The sequence below is a fragment of the Micromesistius poutassou genome, assembly GCF_964030765.1.
Source record: "Micromesistius poutassou genome assembly, contig: SCAFFOLD_290, whole genome shotgun sequence".
Classification (NCBI taxonomy): Eukaryota; Metazoa; Chordata; class Actinopteri; order Gadiformes; family Gadidae; genus Micromesistius; species Micromesistius poutassou.
In genome coordinates this window covers 37,443-54,942 of record NW_028179992.1, presented here as the reverse complement: position 1 = coordinate 54,942, position 17,500 = coordinate 37,443, and the positions used below count along the sequence as shown (strand labels likewise).

At 48.1% G+C, this 17,500-nt stretch overlaps 1 long non-coding RNA gene across 1 annotated transcript in view; it reads left to right on the top strand.

Annotated features, from left to right (window-relative positions):
- Positions 1 to 17,500, top strand: part of LOC311371233 — a 26,269-nt gene that overhangs the window by 1,805 nt on the left and 6,964 nt on the right. The window contains exon 2 of the long non-coding RNA XR_014641026.1: positions 11,426 to 11,587. This is a non-coding gene — a long non-coding RNA (uncharacterized lncRNA). The remainder of the gene's footprint in view (positions 1 to 11,425; positions 11,588 to 17,500) is intronic.

Below are 17,500 nucleotides of genomic sequence, written 5' to 3'. Positions count from 1 at the left end.
CACACACAAATTCTCATTACAGGGTATCGTATAGTTAATTCAATAAGTTAACAATGAAGCATGTGCAATGCATAAAAACCACCATGGGAAATACCCTTGAAATACTTTCCTCTGTATTTACGAGAATGGCTTCATGTGCTTTCACTCTGTACAGTCCTGTCGGCTAGCCGCAGCTAAGCTAGTGTAGCCCTGAAACAGTGAGAATGCATCGGCTGCACAATAGCACCTGCGTGCTATGGGCTCATTCCTCAAGACATGGAAGCCATAAGGACCGCACACATACCAAATACATTACAGTTGGGGGGGAAAGGATGTGTGTAAAACATAAAGCAAGGCATCCAAATTAAAAGCAATGCCTTCCTATGTACAGTCCATCGCACATAAATGTATGCAAGCCTTCACACACACAACAACACACACACACAAAACAAACTGGTTAATGTTTTGTGTTCTGAGTCCTCTGGCGTGGCATATTACATAGGGGAGTGTGTGTGTGTGTGTGTGTGTGTTGGGTAGCAATCACAGCCTAGCACGACGGAACGTAATTAGTTCAAAGAGTATTCGCTGTTCTCCCTGGCTATGGCCATGGGAACACAGCTTCTAAAGTTTCTAATTATCTGCTGCTATAGCTTTTAAAAGTCACACTACTGCCTGGGTAAAAAAAGCCTGTCTGCCTGACTGTCTGTCGGTCTATCCGTCTGTCTGACTGTCTGTCTTTTCTTATTGTCTTTCTGTCTGGGGGTTAGTGGTGAGAGCCAGTTTATGATTCAGAGATGGTGGGAAAATCCAATGTTCACTATGGGGGGAAAGGAAAGGATTCTTTTCCTTCCATCGGGTCTTTTCATTTGGTTTAATTTGATTCATGAAACATGTTGGCGTATTTCTTTGTTGCGGATGCAAAGTAGTTTCCTAATGCGTTTCCTGAATCTAGTCATTTTCTCATGTTCCACTTGTAAACGGGTACACATGTATTTTATTAAAAGAGCGGGAATACCAGCAATGGGAACATGGCGATAAAGCAAACGTAACGACATTGCAACAGCACAAGACTGAACCCTCTAATCTGCTCTAACTCAGGGGGGGATAGGGGGTAGGGTTTTTTTTTTTGGGGGGGGGGGTGATGTAATAGGCAGCACACATGATTTCCCCATGATGCATTGCTCTTGCGCAGAGCGCCCAGCGTGGTACAGCTGAGCGTGCTGGGGCGTTGCTAGGCGATGTGACGTCACCGGGAAGGAGATCAGCGTGTAGAGGTGTTGCTGTGATTTCCCAGGGACTGTGTGGGCTCCTCTTTGTGTGTGTGCGTGTGTGTGTGTGTGTGCTTGTGTGTGCGTGTGCATGTGTGTGTCGGTGCATATTATGTGCATATATAGACCCTCTCTGACTCTCTATATCCATTATGATTAAATTCCACTGAAATGAACCTGGATGCATCACCAAAGTGATGCGTTTACTGCGCTTCCATTCTCCCCTGCTGACAGAAGACCTTCACATGACTGCTCCAGCGTGCACTGATTTTTATCACAGCATGTCTGATCACTGGACTGGATGTGTGTGTGTGTGTGTGTGTGTGTGTGTGTGTGTGTGTGTGTGTGTGTGTGTGTGTGTGTGTGTGTGTGTGTTTGTGAGGGGTGATGAATAGATTTAGGACTGCAGGATGTATTTGTGTCCTATGATCACGCAAGCATACTCTCTCTCTCTCACACATAGCCTAGATAGACACAAACGCACGCACGCACGCACACACACACACACACACACACACACACACACACACACACACACACACACACACACACACACCAACACACGCAAAACAGAAAAACAAGTACAATATCCAAAGCACAAATCCAACTACCGCGGCTGAGACACACGCAGGCATCAACACACGCAGGCATCAACACACGCGCGCACGCGCCCGTACATGCGAGCACCACACCCCTGGTAGCGGCAGTAGGCACCAATTAAGCAGACAGCTCGCGGCTCCTCTTCCTAGATAGAGCCACGGGGAGGCACCAACACACGGCCCCGGCGCGGCGCGGCCGCCGCGACGCAACGCACACCGGCGCGAGCACGCCGCACAGCGGCACGTTGGCGCGGCCAAATTGTTCTGCTTCAAAACAATGGCGTGGCGTGGGCCAGAAGGAAAAGACTCTGGGAAGCTGTCAGGGTAATCACGGAGCTTTAGCCGCCGCCGCCCTACACAACCGGCGTATGCAATTTGTCACCAACCTGACATAAATAGTAGCATTGCGTCATGTACGTATATCCAGACACGCATCTCTAAAGACGATGGCGTGTGTGTGTGTGTGTGATGTGTGTGTGTGTGTGTGTGTGTGTGTGTGCTGCTGGGGGATTGAGTTTGTTGGGAAGTGGATTGAAGTTGAAAGCCCTTGAGGGTGAAAAAAAGGAAAAGAAAGAAAAAGCAAAGAAAAAGCGGCAGCCAATTCCGAGCGTAATTTCCTGTGATGTCAAAGTTGGCAGACGGAGAGGAAGAGGAATTTGAGGGAAACATTAGTGTTTGATGTGAAAAGACAAGAGGGCGGAAAGGAGAGCGAGAGAGAGAGAGAGAGAGAGCACAAGAGAGAGAGACGGAAAGAGAGAAGAAGAGAGAGAGAGAGCACAAGCGAGAGAGACGGAAAGGGAGAGGTAGAGAGAGAGAGAGAGAGAGAGAGGCGGGGGGGAGGAGGGGGGGGGGGGGGGGGGGGTGAATGTGTCAACCAAACAGGGAGAAACCATTAGTGGTGTTGGCTGTTTGTTCCTCTCACGCCTGGCGTGGGCCAGCAGCTTAGCGGCCCCCCTGACTGAAGTCAAGTGGTGACCGTGGCCTTCCAGCCACCGTCTGCCTCACTCTGGCTTTATCCAAAAAACGGATCCCTCTATCGGTTGTCTATCAGTCTGTCTGTCTCCCCGTCTCTCCGTCTATCTGTCTTTTGTCCATCTGTTTTTTATATATCTGATGTCTCTCCGCCTTTCTATCGGTCTATCTGTGTCCACCTCTCTGTCTGTCCGTCTGTCCGTATGTCTCCATCTCTCTCTCCGTGTTTCTCTCAAACTTCAACACCAATCTGTTGCCTTGTCTGTATTTTGTCGGCCTGTATTGCGTCATCTGTCTGTTACTCTTGGTCCGTCCGTCCGTCCGTCCGTCCGTCCGTCTGACTGTCGGTCCGTCTGTGAACCAGGCCTGTGTATACTGAGGGGTTGTGGGGGTTGATGGGTAATTTATGGCATCGATTGGGCCCGTCGTGGTCTCCGCGCTGCTCGGGAGTACGAGGACCACTTGCGAGCACTTAGGGGCCCCGGGCGCGGGGGCTTGTCTGTGGGGTTAATGCAGCCAGAGCTGCCCGGGCCTGACAAATGGGATGGGAAGCCCCAATAAATCACAAGCCTCTGCCAGGAAAGATGGGGAAAGAGGGGTGGTGGTGCTGGTGGTGGCTGGCGTAAGGAGGAGAGGGAGGTAGTGATGGGTCAGGCAACAAGGGCCACTCAGGCACCGTCTGTGCCCCCCTCCCCCGCTTGGACCCCCCCCCCCCCCCCCTACCCAGCCCCTCCTCTCTGCTCTGAGAGGCCCTTGACATCATAAAACTTTCCCATACAAAGTACACTTCTTGTGTTCAAGAAGTGTAAATCACACACACAAGCGCACACGGGCGTGCACAGACAGACAGATGCACACACACACACACACACGCGCGCGCGCATGAACACAGTATGTCTATCTCGTATCCCCTTTGCCGATCCCTTTCTCCATCATTGTAAACCTCACACCCCATCCCTGGGCATTTCCACCACACAATTAAAGAAGACATTAAGAGACAGTGGGGTAGGGGTGTGTGTGGGGAAAGGGTGTGGGTGTCGGTAAGGGGGGGGGGGGGGTGGTGGGAGGGGCAGGCAGGATGGAGGAAGGAGAGCATGCGGATGTGAACGAGCTGATTAATTAAAGGTTCCTCTCTGGCTGCAGAATAGATGAAGTTTCAGGATCAATTAATTAGCACGCTGGCTCACGCACGTCAATGGCTCTAATAGCCTGCTCTCATTTGTTACTTTTATTACCCTCCCCCCCCCCCCCCCCCCCTCACTCAGCCCCCTACCGTTCTGGAGAGGCTCTAGCCAATCAAAATCAGATTGGGTGATGGAGGGGGGCCGTGTGTGTGTGTGTGTGTGAGTGTGTGTGTGTGTTGGTCTTTGTCTGCTCGTTTTGCATTTGTACATGTGCAAACGTGTAGCGTGTGTGTGCACATTTTTGTGTGTGCTTTTCAATGTGTGTGTGTGTGTGTGTGTGTGTGTGTGTGTGTTTGGTCCTGCCTTTTTCACACGCTAAGCATGTGTATAAAGAGACGACCTTTGTGCGCGCAGTGATCCATAGCTTAAGCCCGCATCTTGCGTTTGCTATATCTGTATCCACCGCGGCTGCGTGTTTTCACACCTCCCGAAAGAGGTCAAGGCCTCCAGTGACCTTGTGACCTTAGACTAAGCCCCACCCCCTGTTTGATGTATTTGTCACACCTCTTAAGACCTGATTGGAGGGAGCGAGCGATGGCAGGCGTCTACGAGAGACACCCCAATGCTTTTAACCCCGCGGCCTTGTGACAAGTCGCGCTGTCATGTGTGTGTGTTTGTTCACACAAGGGCATCTCTCCCGGGCGTCCCCGCGCGTCAGCGTCAAGGCTCCGCACGCAGCTGCCACCGTACTGTTATGACGCAAGCGGCAACAGCCAGCCTTCAGAGCGCCATTTACATGTATCTATCTGTGCGTCTTTCTGGCAATGTACTGTAGATGTGTGTGTGTGTGTGCGTGTGTGCGCGTGTGTGTGTGCATGTGTGTGCGTGTGCGCGCTGTGTGTGTGTGTGTGTGTTTTCTTCTGTTTGTCGAACACTCATTTACGTTTCTACACTTATTCTTATACACAAACAATGGACCCTTATCGTCTTGTCTAAACGGGTCATAAAAAGATAAAACTTGTATTTTTCAACCTACCCAAAAAACGGCATGGGTTGAAATGCAATGTGTGCTGTTTTTAATAAAAACAGCAACAGTATGTATAACAGTATAAGGTCTGCATGTCTGTCCATGGGTCTATTGTAACGACCGGTTGTTCAACTCTGTCTTCCTGCCCTCTATACAAACTGCCTCATTCCGGACCAGCCGGCTATGGGGAGGGAAAGAGGCCATTTTCACCACCGATTTCTTTTTCTCCTGTTCCTTATGTTCTGTTTGTAGTTTTTTTTTCCTTGTGTGTTCCTTATTTCCTCTCGTATTTTTTTTCCTTCCCAGCCTCCCCTTCATTTCTCACCCTCATGTCGTTCTTGGCCTCAGATTGGGGTCAGGAGTTTACTGGGGGAAAACATTTGGAATTGGTGGCACAGGGCCCGGAATCTCGCAGGAAAGCAAAAAAGAAAAAAAAGAAAGAGGAAAGAAAAACAAAAGGAAATCACTGTTCTGACACACATTACAGAGCGCATTAACCTGCCCCTGTGTGCCTTTTTAAAGTGTCTCCATTACGGCTCTGTCTGTAACAACACAGCCAGCGCCAGTCGCAGCGGCTGCCAGCAGAAAAAAAGCCCTCATAGCCAGGGTCCTGGACAATGGGGTTTATATGGTTTTATTTGGTATTATTATCCGTGTGCTTCTCCATCGATTTGGAAGGAAATAGATGGAGGGATAGAGATGAAGAATACTGAGGAGGGGTGGGGGCGGGGGGGGGAGAGGGAGAGGGAGAGGGAGAGAGAAAGAGAGAGAGATGAAGAATACCGAGGAGGGGTGGGGGGAGAGAGAGAGAGAGAGAGAGAGAGAGAGAGAGAGAGAGAGAGAGAGAGAGAGAGAGAGAGAGATGAAGAATACTGAGGAGGGGTGGGGGGGAGAGAGAGAGAGAGAGAGAGAGAGAGAGAGAGATGAAGAATACTGAGGAGGGGTGGGGGGAGAGAGAGGACAGAGAGAGGGAGGGAGAGAGAGAGAGAAAGAGAGAAATGAAAAATACTGAGGAGGGGTGGGAGAGAGAGAGAGAGAGAGATATGAAGAATACTGAGGAGGGGTGGGAGAGAGAGAGAGAGAGATATGAAGAATACTGAGGAGGGGTGGGAGAGAGAGAGAGAGAGAGATATGAAGAATACTGAGGTGGGGGGGGAGAAGGAGAGAGAGAGAGAGAGAGAGATGAAGAATACAGAATAGGAGAGAGGGAGAGACGAGGTCAGACAGTGCTGTCTGGCTGTCTTTGGAGACCGGAGTGGAGATGAGAACGTATAAATACAGTGGCGCGTCAAGCGGCTCCATCAATCAATGACACGCTATCAGCTCACTTTCACTCCGCCGCTACCAACGCCGGGCGCTGATATTATCACGGCGGGGTCGATGAGCCGCGCCTGGAGAAAGACACTGGGCCTTGTGTTTTTATGAGAAGTACAGCGAGGTAAACACGTTGGTTATTGAATGTATATCAGCCAGCCGCAGATAGCCAAAGTTTTGTTTTTCTCAGCAAACCATACAATTGCCATCTCGAGATTTTGTATGTGTGTGCGTGGGTGTGTGTGTGTGTGTGTGTGTGTATGGGCTGTAGATGTTCTTAAAGTTGCCACTCGCTGGGGCTGTTATCATCAGTCACGGCACTAATAAGGTTTGTGTCGAAGCAAGTCCAGCCTGACCAACTGCACTTCTCTCCCATGGTATAAATAATAATATATATATATATATATAGTGGCTAGTACCAATGCAATTTACAGGCTAGATAAAAATTGTTTACACTATTTGGACAAATGGTAAATCTGCCACCAGGTAAAATCTGTGAGTCTTGCAAAAATATTAGTGTCTGGTGATTTATAATAAGGGAGAGGCCCTAAAACAACACAATCGTGTTTTCTTTTGTTCATACTAAAACGTACAGTATTAAAATGTGTTTTACGGTTATTTTTATGCATATGTTGAAAGGCTTAGGTTCGACATTGGCTGGCTAAGCAAGTGGCCCTACGCTCCATATAGCCTGTTCTCCAGCGGCCAGATAACTGCAGCTGATAGCACTGGAGCTGGACAGCTGAGATTGCTCTTGAATAAACTGATAATTAATTAGCTCTAAACGTTTTCACATAAATAATGCAGAAGGTGTTTTTTATTTCTCCGCCTCAGGGCTTGATAACCTGCGTGCCTTGTTTCTTTTTGTTAACAGAAAGGACTTCCATTGCTGTTTCTGTGTAACAGCAGATCTCTCTCTCTCTCTCTCTCTCTCTCTCGCTCTCTCTCTCTCTCTCTCTCTGTCTCTCTGTCTCTCTCTCTCTCCCCCTCTCCCGCTCACTATTTTATTCTCCTACGGCATTCTTACCTGAAGTGTCAACAGTTTTGTTGTAGAGAGAGAGAGAGAGAGATAGAGCAAGAGAGAGAGAGAGAGAGAGAGATCTCCAGGGTTGATCTTCTTGAAATGTGCGCATTAGGCAGAAAAAAGTGAGAAGCTTACAGTTTTGTCGCTACAGAAATACAACCTCACTACGTTGCCCTCTAATCCAGGAGGGTTTATTAGCACACAAATGCTCCACCCCGTGTCTGTGTGTCTTTCCGTTCATTTTAGTTCCTGCTTGGTTGGCGGGCCTGGCAGGGCTCTGGTTGGCTGGGCCCATATGTCACTCAAACTGGGCTAACTGTGGACCGGCTCTCCCGGTCACCACAATATTGTAGAAAACATGACAAATTCCTTCTGGTGCTCATTGGCCCGATTCAATTACAGGAGTGATTTGTGAGTTATTTTGTGTGTGCCATCGACACCGGTTCACAGGCATGCTTCCACAGCCTAAATGGTGCTTTACTCATATTGGTCACAGTGGGAAAATATGTGTTTTGACCAATTCTCTCAGGCAGTCCGAATTTTTCATTTTTTCAGACATTTCGGTCTGCGGACACATTTATTGTGTCAACAAAAAATGTGTGTGTGGGTGTGTGTGGGTGTGTGTGTGTGTGTGTGTGTGTGTGTTTCCTAGTCAGAGCGTGGCCTTGTGTGCGACGCTCACAAAGTGTTTTCATTTATCTCCAAATCCTCCCATCTTTGATCCTTCACACCTGAGAGTTTTGGTAGAGGGGGCTGTCTCGTCTACCAACCGTTGTCGCGATCAATACGTAATGCTCCGCGGTGATTCTGTGGACGAAACGCAACATCCCCTCTCGGAAAAAAAAAAAATACAACCCTAAAAAAACTCCAAGCAAAACACACTGTACTGGCTGCACTGCATGCATGGCGTACATCCATAGATACGTCTCCCCCTGCTAGCCCCGACGAGCTATCAGGCTGAAGCTAGCACAGCATTATTCCTCTCCCCCCCCTAGCCTATTAGACGGCAGTGGAACAGGTCGCTACTTGTTAGACTAACTGCCAGCTCTGTGCGGTTGAACCCGACTGAGCCTCATGCACCATTTGTCTGCAGAATAAGAAAGCCTGTCGTGTTCTGGTTGTCTGTCAGTTTTTATGTTTGTCAGCTCTTCCTTATACCTGTCCGCTTGCATATCTATAGCATATCCGTCGGTCTGACTGCCCGTCTCCTCTGTCTGAGGGCTCCATGTGCAATTACATCAGTCTGAATGCCTGCCACCCACGCTTGCCTCTCCCCCACCCTCCCCCCGCTCCTCCCCCTCGCCCCCGGTCGCAATCTCCGTGGCGACCTAATCCTAGCCAATCCCGGCGCAGCTCTGTGTGTGCTCCGCTCTCCGCCTATAGAATGACGTCAGCGTGTCGCTATCAGCAGCTAGAGTTTCGCTACATCTGAGCTTTTGTTTTATTAGCCTGTTCCGGGGTGTTCGTCCTCTCCTAATTGGGCACCCCGACACACACACACGCGCAGAAATGTGCACGTTCTCCCGTTCGCTGTCGCGGAGGTGCATGTGTGCGCTCGGCGCGGCGGAGAGTTTCTGATGACTGTTTATGTAGCTCAGTGCCCGTGTGCTCATGGGCATGCGCGTATGAATACATTAAACAGGCTGGATTTTTTTATTTGTGAATTTGGTTGAATGTATCTCTGCTCGTTGTTATGGCGAATGGGTTCGTATGTGCGTTTTCCTTTTTTGCTCTGAGGATTGTGTGTGTGTGTGTGTGCGTGTGTGTGCGTGTGTACGCGTTTGTGTGCGTGCATGTGCGTGCCTGTGTGTTCCTATTGACCTCCTCTGGCAGTAATGAATCCAGTGGTGCTGTTGGCATGAGCAGGGGGCCATGCTATTAACCTCTCTGCCAGATAGGCTGATCTCAACCTGTCTGGCTGCTTCACAGGCCTAATGACAAACGCTGAGCACGAGCACACACACACACACACACGCACGCACACACACACACGCGCACACACACACACGCACACACGCACACACACACACACACACACACACACACATATACACATACACACACACACACACACACACACACACACACACACACACACACACACACACACACACACTGACAAACACTTTTACACTGTAACACATACACATGCACACACACACATGCCCACTCCCTTCTCATCAAGAGCCCATTTGTAGTCAAATGTCTTCCACATTGTCTAATCATCCTCCATTTAACGCGTCAAAATGCTTTTCTGCTGTTCCAAGAAGCTCTTTCAATGCCACTCACTCGAGTGGGAAAAAATATAACACCAGAATTGTTCTACAGTCATTTCACGTTTCATAACTGCGGCTCCAGCGGCGATTGGTTCCACGTGAGCACAAGTGCGTCCACTACGGTCCCCAGCACTCTCCCAGTGGTGGGGAGGCTGCATCTCTGTTTGATGTGACACGCCGGAACAGTGATTACATCACAACCAGCCAGCGCTTGACGAGAAACTGCAAACTTCCAGACATAAATCATTCCATTCAACTTTTATTTTTACTGCCGTGACGGGTCAGAGTTGATTTATATTTTAAGATTCAGGGGTCCCCTTTGAAAATAAATTCAATAACAAAAAAGTGTGTTATGTTCGGACGGGATGGTGTTGAGATGTGGACACGGGTGTGGTTGAGTGGCCTGGTGTTTCAGGGTGCCACAATATATAGTTTGCTTGCCAGTTTGTGCTCTGCCGACAAGCAGAAGCCAAAACAAGACATGACATTGTGGATGAAAAAAAAAAAAAAACACATAAAAGTGCTCTGATTGCCATTCAAGTGGTTGTAAATGTTCTTTTAATAGTCAGTTATGGGAAATGGGTTTCCCTGCGTCTGCGTTTGGATGTGTGTGTCTGTCTGTGGGTGTGTGTTTGTCTCTGTGGGCATCTGTCTGTGTGTGTCCGTGCGTGTATCTCTTTCTTTTTTCTATGTCTGTGTGTGTTGGTGTGTGTGTGTGTGTATATCTGTGTCAGTTTGTTGGTATCTCTGTTTGTGTGTGTGTGTGTGTGTGTGCGTCTCCCAGACTACACGCAGACATGTGTAATCCTCAGAGTCGTAGGCAGCACCTGGTGCTGTCTGTTGTCATAACAAATGACAAGCAGGGATTAAGACCACATTTGTATCTGTGCCAGGGTGTTCCAATGGACTCCATTCGCATTTTTCTTTTTCTTCTTCTTCACCCATCCATTCAGCATTGCCGGTCAGACTGGTGGTGGTGGTGGTGAGCCAGTGTGTTTGTGAACTGCACAGCACTGTCATGTCTTAGTGGTGCATCCATTTGCTATTTCCCTCCCAAACACAACCACCACCACCACCACCACCACCCCCAACACCGCCACCCCCTCTCCCATTAGAGTTACAGCCTGGCTCGACTTCGACTGAGGCCTCAGACAAGGGAAGTTTTGGAGGTCAGAACTTGGCTGGCTGCTTGGCAAGGCAGGGGGGACATTAAAGTTGTGAGTGGGCTGGAGTTCATTAGACAGAGAAGGAGGCTGTGGGGGAGAGACGGCTGGATCTGGGTCTTCCTTCTTCCTCTGGCCTGCACTGTCTCCGCTAAATGGCCATTAGCCACCTTCGGAGGATGCGTGTGTGTGTCTGTGTCTGTGTTTGTGTGTGTGTGTGTGTGTGTGTGTTGGGGGGTTTATGTTGTGTTGTGTTATACATCACTGGTAGAATTGCACAAGGGGAGTTGGTTTGGAAAGTATACTTTCCAAGTATATATCGACCAGCTCTGATCTGTATTATTTTCTTCTATGTCCGATAGGTTAAGCCCCAGATTGGATAAATAAAATAAAAAAAATACTTTCCTAGTCCCTTGACTTCAAAGAAGCCAATAACTTTTCAGCTGTGAAATGCGAAAGGAATTTTGCACAGATTTAAAATGTGGTTGTTTCTTATTTTCCACTGTGATGACGCTCTTAGATAGATAGATTCTTTTTATTTATTTTTTATTTTTTTATTTATTTTTATTAAGAGTTGTTTTGGTGTTTTTTATCGCTGTGTAATTGGCTCTTTACTTGCCCTGACCGGGTGCGATTGGCCCTCCATCTGTTCACCCTCTTTTTAATTGGTTGTCTCCAGCAGGTGGGGTCTTACGGCCAGCAGGTGATAGGCGGATACAGCCAGCAGCAGCAGCAGCAGCAGCAGTCCCAGGGGACCCCTCCCTACTTCAGCCCCCCCCAGCAGAATCCCCAAGGACCCCCACAGAGCCCCTACCTGCAGCCACGCCCACCGACACAACAGGTACCACACGCTCATAAACTCTCGACAAGATCCAATGGTTAACGTGCAATATGAAAATATGAAAAATTTATGAATATTTAAGAGAAGGCTGCAGTGGCGGCGGGACACAGTGGAATCACAAGCCGGAGAAGTGATTTCATTCATTTTAACACCGGATTTTTCTGCAAAACTTTAATGCCACATGAGCCCGGACTGAATATTTTAGGAGATCCAGATTGTCTCACAGCAAGCCTACCAGTCGCATGAGTCACTTATATTATACAGCTTTTAATTTTTTTTCGGGGGGTGGTGGGTTATTTTCTTTTGAAGTTCACATTATTTCATTGCATTATTCATAAGGACTATTTTGGTGAATCTCAAAAACCCAATTTCTTTCTATCTTTCTCCCTCTGTTCCTACATTCAAATTTTCTCTTTCAAACTTGCGCACACGCACACTCATACACACACACTCACACTTTTCCCCCACACACACAAACACACATAAAGACAAACACACACACACACACACACACACACACACACACCACTAACACTCACACTTTGTTCTTTCTGACCATTATGCTTGCACTCTCACACACAGCACGAAAAACAGGCTAGACATACCAATGCACACAGACACAAGGGCTGTTTGAACAGAACGTCCATCTCAATGATCCCGAGACACAGATAGAGAGTGTGTGTCAATCCTGGCCCAAGCCATAACCCAGCGTAACGGAGCTGTCCGCCGGACGGACCCAAAAGCTACCCATGTGTTTCCTATTCACTGTGAAGCCAGAGGAATCTATCAGGCCTGGCCGGCAGCCCCGTCTGCCCTGGCTCACAGCGCCTGAGCGCCGGTCAGAGCGAGCAGGGACGCCAGCCCCAGCCGGATGTGACAATGCAGCGTCGTAGCATAGCTTAGCCTTAATCACCGTAGTGCAACTCGGCACAGTACGACCCAAACACAACCACTTACACCAACCGGGCGATACAGCGACAACACAACGGTGAGATGCTGTGTGCACACAACACACAATCAACTCAACTCAACGGGGTGCGACTCAACATGGTGACATAGTGCTTACTCTTACTGGACAATGCAACAGCATGTTGTTGGTGGTAGTTAGCGACTGTGATACGCATCGCCGTCGCTCAACAGAAAAATCTTAACGCGGCGAGAGAATCAGTATCCAGGCATAGCTCCAAAATATCCCTGATTATAGTGTATTATTTTGTTTTCCGGTGTCAAAAGGCTGCTGTTTTCAACAATCCAAATCAGCCACACAACTGAACACTCAAAGGATAACCGAGTGAACGCATAACAGCACAATGCAACGTGAATCGCCACGCAGGAGAAGGTTAGACCGCTATGGCGGAATTGAAAGGGGCACCGATTTTAAACACCATCTTGGAAATAAACTGCAATAAACTGTTTCAGCGTGGGAATCTGTGAGGACGTTCACCTCCCTGTTTTTCACACTTGAGAAAACAGCAGAGAAAAAAAGCATTTCCGGGAAAACAACAACTTGATTTTTAACAAAGAAAGAAGAAGACGGGAAGATAAAGGCACTTCAAACTGAACTGCATGTCGTCAGAAAGAGCAAAAGCATTACTTTCAGCAGAGTGAGTTCCAGACGCGGCGCTTAGCCTTGTGCTGCGTCTCCACTGCAGACGGGCTGAGATGCAGAGCGCCCGCCTCTCTCCCCTGCTGGGAATGGCAGCACAAGTCACCCAAAGCAGTACGACACACTCCCCTTTTTCTTTTAGATTGCACCGCAGAAATTGATCCCTCAAACAGTTACTACGCCTGTTAAAAGTTGACGATCGGCCCTAAAACGTTGTGTTCTCGTCTCTGTCGAAAGATGATGAAAGAACCGGGCAAAATCCCCTTGTGGGACAGACTATGGCGGTGGAGGGTTTAACATGACTAAGCGCCGCTCTGACTTTGGACATTGGCAGTAGTTCAGGCTGGAGCGCCGCAGAGCTATTATTGCTGCTAAATAGCATTTTAATGTCTTGGCGTCGGAGCGGATGAGGTACGGATGAATCTCCCGGAGCTGTGTGTACTCTAGTCATCATACTGAGCGTCAATAAGCCCTAACCACCGCGCCGCTTCTTTTTTTTTTCACCAGGGCGCTATATCCCCCAAAAAAACACGGATAAAAAAGGGAAAACAGCAAGCGAAGCCATGTGATAGTTTCATACACGGCCGCTCGCAACGAGTGCAGGGTTCTGCAAGTTCTAGATGTGTGTCTGCAGGCGATTAGGCACGCTTGAAGATAGAAGCGGCATGCACACATATACATGAGAGAGAGGGAGAGAGAGGGAGAGAGGGAGAGGGAGAGAGAGAGAGAGAGCGAGTGAATGTGTTTTTAAGTGAAGTCAGGTGCCACGATCTTGACTGCAACGGAGTGCTTTCGCCCTCCACACTCTGTCGATTTGACAGCGTGGTCTACAGATTCATTTGTAATGTATGTTATTCATTATGTAGCTCTGTGAGACGCTGAAAGACAGAAAGTACCTATCTCCCTGTGATACGAAACCCAAGAGTACATTCTCCATTCGGAGGGTCGATTGGCGGCGTGTTTGCGGGGGTGTGCTATCTGACCGCTGCTGTACACCTTCCCTTTGCTATTAGCGTGCGTATGAATGCAAGTAGGTGTGTGTGTGTGTGTGTGTGTGTGTGTGTGTGTGTGTGTGTGTGAGAGGGAGACGTCTGTGTGTTTATGTGTGTGTCTGGGAAACACACTAATCAGCTAGGGGTGCTGTGGCAAATCAGAGCTTTCGGAAAAAGTCAAGCGGTGACCTTTGTCTGTGATTCTGGGCTAGAATGAGACATGAAGCAAGCTGCACAGTGACACACACACACACACACACACACACACACACACACACACACACACACACACACATTCAGACGTACTTGATATCCTCGGATTAGGATCCCATTGTAGATTTGACCCCTTGTTTTCCCACCGGTATCCAAGCATAAAAGTTATTTTATTTTTTTCCTTTCCTTTTTCATATCGGCTTCCCTCCCTCCCACTCACCCCCCCCCCCCCGGTCCTCCTCAGCTCCGGTCCCATTAACCCCGGCCAGAGGACATCTTTCAGTGGATGGAAGTGTTCCAGCTCCCCCTGACACCGGCTGGGCTCTAAACGAGACCACTATTAGCTGGTTTTGTAACAAATCAAAGTGAAAATACTTTTTTTTTTTCCCGTCTCGCTTACTCTCTTCTTCTCTTTTTTTTTTTTTTACCCCCTCTTTTTTTTTTTCTCCGTCTATCCGGGAGCACCACTCTGCTTTGACCCCATCTGATTGCACAATGCTTTAAGTGGATGGCTTGAAAGACGTTTCCAAGTCTTGGAAAAGGGTGTTCCCTCTGAAAGAGGAAAGTCAGAGTGTGAGGGAAACGGAGAGAAGAAAATAAATCGTTTTTTTATTCACACAATACACAGCAGATTCTGCTGGAACAAAATAACCTGTTTTCACCGGCAGACAATCCGTTATGACTAGATAAGACACCTTGACACATACTTCAACTTGCCTTCATGAGGAGCAGCGCGTGTGCGTGCGTATGTGTGTGCGTGTGTGTGTTATTTGTCTGCGTGTGTGTGTGTGTGTGTAACCAACCTGCAAATCTGCACCAATGTGTCCTTGGGAGATGCACTCTTCTGCACAGCTACACAAACAAAAACACACACGCACACGCACGCACACACACACGCACGCACACGCACACACACGCATATACACATACACGCACCCACAGGCACACATAGTCAGGCAAGCATATATGGACACACACACACACACACACAACAAACACCTATAGACACACTTACTCAGTGTCAGACACAAAGACACACATTTTTACACATGCTTACAAACACACACACACACACACACACACACACACACACGCGCACACACACACACACACACACACACACACACACACACACACACACGCACACACACAGATAGACACAGCTAGATGCGTCCTGACCTTATCTGGGTAGCCAGTTCTTCTATCTCTAAACTAAATGAAACATTGTGGCCCTTATCTGTGAGCCTCATCTTCCCGGGGCCCTGCAGAGAATCCCGCCACACATCTATGAGGGAGACACCGTCCCCCGTCTCGTTCACACTGCACACAATGCCGGGCGGCGCGGCCGAGGTCAAACACACCGTCAAATTACAATGCTGCGCATAAAGCGACGGCGCGGAGCCTCCGCCGCGTCTGCTGTGATATCACGGGGTATGATAATGCTCTTGACCTTTCGCCGCCTCTCGCCCCTTCACGTTTTCACCTTTTGTGTTACCCCCTCTACAAACAGAATCGATGATGTATATCTCCAGAGCGGCGTTTGATATTTTGGAGGAAAGAAAAACAAATGGGATTGAAACTTTCCAGAAAACGTTTGTTTTGTGGGGAGAAAAATAAATGTTCTACAGTGTGCCTCTTTTTCTAGAATTGAAGCTCGGAGAGGCCTGATCCAAAAAATGCAATCCCGGGCAGCCACGCAGCACCACGGCAACCGGAGATAACCTTTATCACGTCAGACTCCTGAGTAAATATATCCGGCGAGATTGTTGGACTAAGTTATATGGAGACGGATAGGGAATACAAGGCATCGTCCACTTGCGCTTAAGCAATATCACTTCCTGGAGAGGGTGTTTTAATTTGGCTATATATTTCACTCTGTTAGCGTCTAATAAACTCCACCTTCACAAGGCTCACTGAGGCGAAGAAATGGGAGAACATCAATTTATAGGGGACGGCTCGTATTTATTTTATTATTATATATATTTTTCAGCTTTACAGGGCGGCTCCCCTCGTAGTCGTCATGGCGATAGGGAGAATATACAGGTGGAACGAGATGCCCTCACCAGGTGAGGAGCACGAGAAACATCCCCTGAAAATCTAGGTTACATCCTCTGTACCACATTTGTTCCGATTTGCTTCACGGGTGTCATTTAAGATGACTCCTCGTGCAACTGCAGGGATTTAAACCTGTGTGTAAAAGTGTAACAAGCGCTATATGTGTTTCGGTGTCCTATAAAAAAAAATAAAAAAAATAACCTGCCACCTTGTTTGAAATGAATACCTCTTCATGGTGGCTTCCCACCATGGTATTAGCATTAGCCGCTACTTCCAGTCTGTGTTTCTCTGAGTCCTCCTCTCTGGGGGAAGCGCGCTGTCGCAGAAGAGGAGCGCTGGGCTGATCACAGGCGACGTGTTCCATAACCAGGGAGAGACCGGGAGAGAGGGGCTGGTACAGTTAACGAGCTGGTATGAAAGTGTCGAATGTGTCTCCCAGTGTAATGTACTCTGAGTTAAGGCAACACAGGCAGCAGTTCTACCTGAGTACAATACGATATATATAAAAATATATTCAAAAGTCAGTTTCATATTATTTGACTTTTTCCTGCGAGTGTGTGGGCTTGTATTTTATGTTTCCCATTAAACACAACTAGTGCCTTTAGACTTCGGCTTCATCCTCAAATCCATCTTTATATAGATGCCGTGTGAAACTATTATTCATACCTGGATGCATGGGGTGCAGAGCACAGTCTGCCTGCCAGACAAGGAGACACGGAGCTGCCAGCGTGAGCCTCAGAATCAATGTATTTTTTATGCTTTTCTCCGGTTTGTTTACTCCTTGTTGTGGCTTTACTCCTTGTCAGCCGTTAGGATAGATTAGGTTCTGCATGAGAGCTGTGGCAACCCCATTTATTTAGAAGCAGCGGTGAATCACTTTTTTTTCCCCCCTTTTGTACATCAATCCAGCTATTTAATATTGATGTTACCTGAAAACGCATACCCTAAATATATTAAATATATTTCAATACTCCATGCTATAGGATACAATGCAATATGATGTATCCCCCCCGCCCCCCACACACAAACTCACACACACCCCCACAA